We start from the raw sequence: 8,182 nt of genomic DNA, 5'->3' as shown, positions 1-8,182 counted from the left end.
CATTTGTGTTTGGTTGGAAGAGTAGAAAAGTTGAGAGATTGAAAACTTTTTTGTTTGGTTGAGAAGAAAAATGAGATGATAGAAAATGAAGTTGGTATAAATTTACAATTACATCCTTATTAAATAAAACAAAAAAATAACACATTTTTTTATCAAAAATTTTTGTACAAGCACTTCACTTTTTTTTTTTTTAATTAAAAAGGAAAATGACAAAAGGATCCAAAAATAATGAAAAAAAAAGAGAGGAAGAAACAAATAAAAACAACAACAACAAAAAAGACAAAAATGTGAGATGAACACCCAAAAAAAAAAACCCAATACCAAAACCAACAGTATAAATAAGAAGAAATGGAAAAAATTTATCCAAAAATAATAATAAAAAAAATAGAAAAAAAAAAAAAAAAAAAAAAAAAAAAAAAAAAAAAAAAAAAATTTGTCAGATGGGTGGGGGAAGAGCAATTTCATCCAACACACACTTTTCCCCTTTTCATTTTCTCCACATTTTGGGAAGATTGAGTTTTGGTAGGCATAAGGAGAAAACAGCTAGTCCCACCATTTTTCTCTCCCCTTCCCCCTCCTAACCAAACACCCTTTCCACTCATTTTCTCTCATATTTTTCACTCCTCTTTTTCTATCCTCTCCAAAATCCACCCAACCATTGGCGGTGCTTGCAAAACTATTCTGCTAAGGGATTTTAATTATTTATTATACTATGATTTCTCTCAACCAATGTTGGTCACTCTTGCTGTTGTTGCGTTGTCCCCCCGTGGGTGAGTTCTACCCCTATCTATACACAAATTCTTGGGTGAGTTCTACCTTAGCTTTGTTTAAGCTTTTATGGTATATTAATTTACAGCCACCCCTTTTCCCGCTAACTATCTTCTTTTCTTTTGGCACATTCTTTGACAAAAGAGACTTCAATTGCTTTCCCCATTCGGTAAATATGCTATCTATTATGCAAACTTTCAAATTTCAGTAGCCATCATTTTCTAATGAGGATTCCAAAGGGTTGATTGATGGAGAATGGTTATCCTATTCAACTAAGGTTCAACCTTAAAATTTTCTAAGCATGTACCTTATGGTCCACTGTATTTTCTATACTCTTGGTTAAAGCACTTCCCAGCAAGGCTTTTTCCCAATAGGATCACAGCAAAATAACTAGAACCAAAGACTCCCTCCCCTCCACCAAGCCATACCTCCCGAACTTAGTAAGTCCTCCTCTCCCTCTAGGTTTGGGATACAATGGAGCAAAACCCATTCCTCCTTTCACACAGCTCAATATCCAAAATGGACTTGGTTTAGGTCCAGTACATCCCATGCACTGGACCCGATCAAATGGGATGTATTGGACCCGATCAAATAATGACACATGTCCAAAAGTGGACACATGTCATCATCTCAACAGGTCTAGTACTACTGCACACTAGACCTAACCCTAACCCATCCAAAATTCAGGTATTGCATTTAATACTCTTGTACTCCCTCATGTTTTGCAGCTCTCCCTCTTTTTTCTTTTCTTTTTTTCCTTTTCCTTTTCCTTTTCCTTTTCCATAGGAATGTTGAATGTTTGAGGACTCTACTGTTCTTATACACAACGCCTGTGACTCTTTGGGCTTATTTGAAATTCATGGACAATCCTGCAGGAGCTTTTCTTAGTGGGCTTCCTCTTTTTCAATGTGTTTTGAGTCTCTCGTGGGTCTGCTTTTTTCTTCGTTTTTTCAATGTGTTTTCTTCGTTTTTTTCTTGACCAGGCCTCTGTTAATTTTCTTATCTTTGCGTATTCCACAGCGAGTCCTCCTTTTTGATCACTAGGCCGATTCTTTACTCTCTTTCCCTGCTCTTTTAGGCTTTTACAACTGGGCTTGGGTTTTGTTGGCTGGCCCATAATGTTAAAAAATGGGTACCAACAACCCATGTCTGCATTATAGACTACATCTTTACCAATCAAAATTAATCTTTTGTAAAATAATGTTCCAAGCACTGTTCTGCACTTGGAAAACACCAATTTACCCTTAATTGCATTATGACTGCGCCTGCATGTGATGTGAATTTACATGCCAATTTCAATTATGGAACCCACGTAATTACCAAAGTAATTTTAGATTCCAGATTCCAGAAACTAAACAGAAAAGTGGTTGTTATTTTTTTTTTTTTATTATTTCTTAAAGAAATATCAATTGTGGTTTGGCGGTGTTAGAATTGGTATTGGCTTCTTTTTCTTTTCTTTTTCTTTGTTTAACTCTTTTATGTGGGGTGTCCTTGCTGAAATAAAATTGGAGGTTGGGTGTTGACACAAATTGATTGATATTTGAGAAGTGTTATATTCCATAACATTTTCACAACAAATTTTAGATAGTAAATTGTTATTAATTCTTTTTTTTTTTTTTTTTTGGAAGCCGGAACTAACCAATTTTCATCAATTTAGAGCATTAGCATCCAAATACAAAGCATCCACCACTAGTGGGGGATCCTCCTCCAACCAAACAATATCATCATCAATTAATCTAGCCAAAGCATGAGCAACACTATTAGCAATGCGCCTAACACAATTAATCGAAATGGATCTAAAGCCTGCAACCAAGCACCAAATATTCTCATAAATTAATCCAAGCTGTGAAAGATTCGGTTGAGCCTGGGAAACTGTCTGCATCACCACCGCACTATCACCTTCCAAAATAATCTCGATGAAACCAACATCTATAGCAAACTTGAGGGCTTTACGACATGCCAACACTTCCACCGCTTCATTATCCCTTACAACACTGCCCTTCGCAGCAAGAGCAGCCATTACTTCACCCTTTTCATTTCTAATCACAGTCCCATAGCCCAAAGCAGCTCCCTTATCAAAGCAAGCACCATCAAAATTCAGTTTGAACAAATTTTCCTGCGGAGGTTGCCATATCTGTTGCGGTGGAGACAGAATTGGAATTGATTCACTCAACTAGTCTTGTGCTTCTGTATACTCTCTCAAATACTCCAATGCTCGCTGAGATGACCTTAAAGGATGATGGAATACACCCTCGTGCATGGCTGTATTGTGCTGAGTCCATTTCTGCCAACAAGTGACCCAAAACAGATCCCATTCCTCCCCTGAAAGTTTCGGCATTAAACCTATAACCAACTACAAAAAATCAACCTGCTCAGTACCTGATTTTTGAAGTTGACGTAAACTCCTAGCCTAAACATCCTGTGCCACCCCACAGCCCCATAGCACATGTAAGACCGATTCAACCTCATTCTGACATACACAGCATCGTGCCTCCTCCACTACCCTTTTACGTGCCAGATTTCCCTGTGTAGGCAGAATATTCAAACATGCACGCCATGAAAAAATTTTAACCTTGTTAGGAACATTAGCCTGCCAGATACGTGACCAGAGTGCCCTATTCGTTCTTTGCATCGATGTCTCCCCAAGGTTGCTCTCTTCCATCCGTAGCTGCTTTGCCACGTAATACCCTGACTTCACTGTATAATTTCCCTTCTTTGAACAAGACCACACCATCACATCTTGCACCACCCGCCTACTCAAAGGAACTTGGAGAATAGCTTTGCAATCAAATGGATGGAACATGGCAGTGATACGTTCTTTGTCCCACTGGTGATTCGACCAATCAATTAAATCTGAGACCCTCCACTCCCAAATCTCCTCCTCCGGTTGAAAAAGAATTTTTTTTGTTGGTTGATTAGGCAACCAGCAATCCTTTAAAACCCGAATAGAAGCCCCATTACCCACTCTCCAATAGCATCCTTTCTTCAAAATTGGTTGAGCCGCTATCAAACTCTTCCAAACATAAGAACTATTTTGACAATCCTTCGCCTCAAGGAAATCACACCTCGGAAAATATTTTGCTTTGAAACAACTATACAAAAGAGAGTTTTTATCCTGCAATAACCGCCAACCCTGTTTTGCTAGCATAGCTAAATTAAATGATCGTAGATCTTTGAAACCCACTCCACCCTCTTTCTTTGACAATGTTAAAAAACTCCAATTTTTCCAATGTATTTTTCCCCCCTCCCCAATTTGTCTGCACCAAAATCTAGCACACATAGCATCCAACTTATCACATAATTTCCCAAGTAGCTAAAAAACCCCCCATTGAATACATAGGAATGGATTGAGCCACTGCTTTTATGAGAACCTCCTTGCCAGCCCGAGAGAGCAACTTCCCCCTCCAACCTTGCATCTTTTTCCAAACTTGTTCCTTAATGAAAGCAAAAGTATCATATTTCCTTCTTCCTATCAAAGTAGGCAGCCCCAAGTAAGCATCAAACTTCTCCACTTCCTTTACCTTTAATTTGTCAATTATCCATGCTTTTTGTTCCACAGACACATTACTAATGAAATAGGCAGAAGACTTCTCCAGATTTATGCATTGGCCCGAAGTTTCAGCATATAGCTGTAAAGTATCAGAAACAACTTGCACTTCATTTTTATTAGCATGACAAAAAATCAAAGAATCATCAGCAAAGAGCAGATTAGTTATAGATGGGGCACTTCTACATACAGCCACTCCATGCAACCACCCTTCAAATTCGGCCTTAGCAAGGAGCGACGTAAATCCTTCAGCACATATCAAAAATAAGTAAGGGGACAGAGGATCACCTTGTCGTATACCCCTAGTTGGCACAATATTCCCATATACTTTGCCATTAATTCAGACTAAAAAGGAGGGTGTAGAGACACAACTCATAACCCTATCCACCCAAACCTCTAAAAACCCCAGATTAATTATCATGTCTTTAAGAAATCCTCATTCCACCCTATCATAGGCCTTATTGACATCCAATTTAAGAGCTAAAGCCCCCTTCTTCCCCTTTTTCTAATATGCATGGCATGCAAAGTCTCATAGGCTACTAACACCTTATCAGTAATAAGGCGTCCAAGTACAAAAGCACTTTGAGTAGGAGAAATTATCTGTGGCAATATCAACTTCAGCCTATTCACCAAAACTTTTGAGATAATTTTATATATCACATTACATAGACTAATAGGTCTAAAATCTGCCATTTTTTCCGATTTCTTTACTTTAGGAATCAAAACAATATGAGTATAATTAATATCTGGCATCATATGACCAGTATGGAAAAAATCTAACACAGCATCAGTCACCTCATTACCAACAATATGCCAAAATTTTTGATAAAAAAATGCATTTATACCATCGGGTCCAAGAGCCTTTGTTGGTCCCATATGGAACAACACTGCTTTCACTTCTTCACTGCTATACGGCCTGGACAGCACCTCCAACATATCATCAGTTATTTTTCTGTTAACTATATTAAGGCATTCCTCCATTCTGTCATAAGTACTTGCTTTAAAAATATTCATGATATATTTTGATGCCACCTCTGCCACTTTATCCACTTCCTCCACCCATACCCCATTAGCATTCTTGATTCCCTCAATAAAGTTCCTTCGCCTTCGTTGGGACACCTTGGAATGAAAAAATGTAGTATTTCTGTCCCCATACTTTAACCATGACACTCGAGACCTCTAACGTCAAAAAATCTCTTGCTTAAGCATTAAATCATTCAACTGTTTACTCACATCAAGAAATTCCCTTCTGCTATCTTCGATCATCTCCTCTGCATTCAGCACTTCCAGTTTCTTTTGTATTCTTTTAATTTCCTTCGTTTCAGGTTTAGTCTTTAAAGAACCCCACGCATTCAAATCAGCCTTACAACCTTGGATTCAGTCCATAACACCCCTCAAACTCGGACTGCCCTGCCCACCATTTGTCCACGCCTCATGCACAACTTCCTCAAAATCATCCCATAACAACCAACTCTCCTCAAACTTAAAACCACCAGCCCCCCTTCCCTTAAGCCACTTATCATTCATAGTTCTTAACAGAATAGGAATACGATCAAAAGCATGGCTGAACAAGTGAGACGCCAAACTGGCAGGGAACTTTTCAATCCAATCTTTGTCAGCAACAGCTCTATCTAAACATTGTTTTGTGTGGGCTGATCCTGGCCACTGGTTTGTCCAAGTAAATTTATGCCCAATAAAACCCAAATCTGTCAATTCACAATTCTCCAAAGCAACTCGAAAATCCTCCATCTGATTATGATAAGGTGCATTGACACTTTGTTTTTCTGATGCGTGAAGTATGGCATTGAAATCCCCGATACAACACCATGGACCCTTAACAAAAGACTTTAAATGAGATAAAAGTGCCCACGGCTTCCGTTTTTCATTTGCCTCTAGCCATCCATAAAACCCTGTGAGATACCACACAAAACCATCCTTCTCCACAACCTTAGCCAAAATATGGTTATCACTAAAATTAATAACATCTAAAGTCACCTCCTCCTTCCAAAGCAAAGCCAACCCTCCACCCGAATTAGGCTTTTTCACTATTAATTTATTTTTAAAAGGTACATCACCACAATGCTTCTCAAATCCACTTCAATCCAACCTTGTTTCCATTAAGAAGCAGACATCAGGAGCTTGTTCCCTTACTAATTTGTGAAGGTTTTGAACTATCCAAAGGTTCCCAAGCCCTTGGCAGTTCCAACTTAACAGCCTCATTGCTCTCGGCAAGGGTGTTGCAACACCCCCACCGCTTCAGTCATGATTAAGTCCTCACAAACCTTCCTTTTTTTCCCAATATTCTTGTCTGCCCCTGCCTCCCCATTAACTCCCATAGTCAAGTTATTTCTTTTTCCCAAAATGGATTTAGCTCCCTCTTTTAATACTCCCACAAGCCCAAACTCCATCCGAACTAGTCTGGTCCATGTAAAGGGCTTTCTAATTTTATTCGACCCAACCCCAACATTACTGATTTGCACGTGCTCTGCATGAATTATTGGCGCCACCTCAGACCTATAGTGTAGGCATGGTTTCTGCCCTCCCAACATCAAGGAACCAAAATCTCCACCTCCCTTATCCATGCCTCCACTCCCTTGATTCTTGGCTATGTTCCCGCTGTCAGCCCAATCTTCTCCCACAGTTCCGGTAACACCCCCCTCTCCCTCCATAATCGTTTTGGAGTGTTTACTCCCTTCCCCACCATCGCTGGCTCCCACCTCCGCCGTATTTTGTGAATCAGACTGGCCCTTATTGTCACCTTTCTTTCCCTCATGCTCAGCATACTTTGTAACTTCCCTCCTCTGTGGTGATCTCGTTCTAACCCCCAAAGCCTTCAGCCAATCTCCATAACCGCATTCAACCTTAGTCCCAGATTTTGTTTTGCTAAAATACTAAGCACAAAACCATAGTTCATGCCCAAGTAGTCCACAGTAATGGCACAATATAGGCAATCGCTCATACTTAAAATCCACCCAATATTTCTTCCCATCCAAACTTGCCAAGGAAGCCCCGCGGCGTATCTCTTTTTCTAGCGGATTAATTCTAATTTGAATCCACTATTAAAATTATTTTTTTACCCACTAGTAATAACTAGTAACAACTTGTCATTTAAAATTTTTTGTAAAAATGTTATGGACATAATATTTCTTTTGATAATTTCACTTGTGAAAAGTTCTAGTCATAATTAATCATCTAATCTAGATAATAAAATCAAATTATTTTCCAAAATGAAAACACTACGTGGGTTCTAATGCAATTTGAGTGACGACAAGCTTTCATTGGGCTTTATAAAAACCCATCTAAAAGTCTTATCCATTCTGGACCCGATTAAAGATCTTCAAGTCATCCTCCTTTCTACTTTTAGACTTCTAGTTACGGTAAAGAATAAAAACAGACCAATCCAGTCAACTGACTTATTATTAGGCGCCGAGTTGGACCAAATTGACCCATGAATAATAAATGTCATTTTTGGGTTGTCCAAGTCCAACTAACTTTAGGCACTTAATACAAATCCATTCACATTAATAGCAGTGCACTCATATTAATCATAATATGATTAGTGTTTTTTTTTTTAAAAAGAAACAAAGGAATAGTTAAACACACACTTAATTACAAGCTCAAACACATTATTTAACTCAAAGTACACTATAAAAGGATTTAACTCTTATATTAGTATAGTGGAGTTTTAAGCAATAAGAAAAAGTTACTAATTAGTAATCATTAAAAGTTTGTCACCTAGAGTTATTGTACTCATAGATGTTACTTTATATTATATTTTTACAATAAATCTTAAATTGTAAATTGTTATTAATAGATAAAAGATAATATAAATAATACGGTCAAGATTAAAAGGAATAACAGCTGGGA

This window comes from Quercus lobata, chromosome 5, assembly GCF_001633185.2.
Source record: "Quercus lobata isolate SW786 chromosome 5, ValleyOak3.0 Primary Assembly, whole genome shotgun sequence".
NCBI lineage: Eukaryota > Viridiplantae > Streptophyta > Magnoliopsida > Fagales > Fagaceae > Quercus > Quercus lobata.
The sequence above is the reverse complement of the archived record's forward strand: the minus strand, read 5'-3'. Positions refer to the sequence as shown.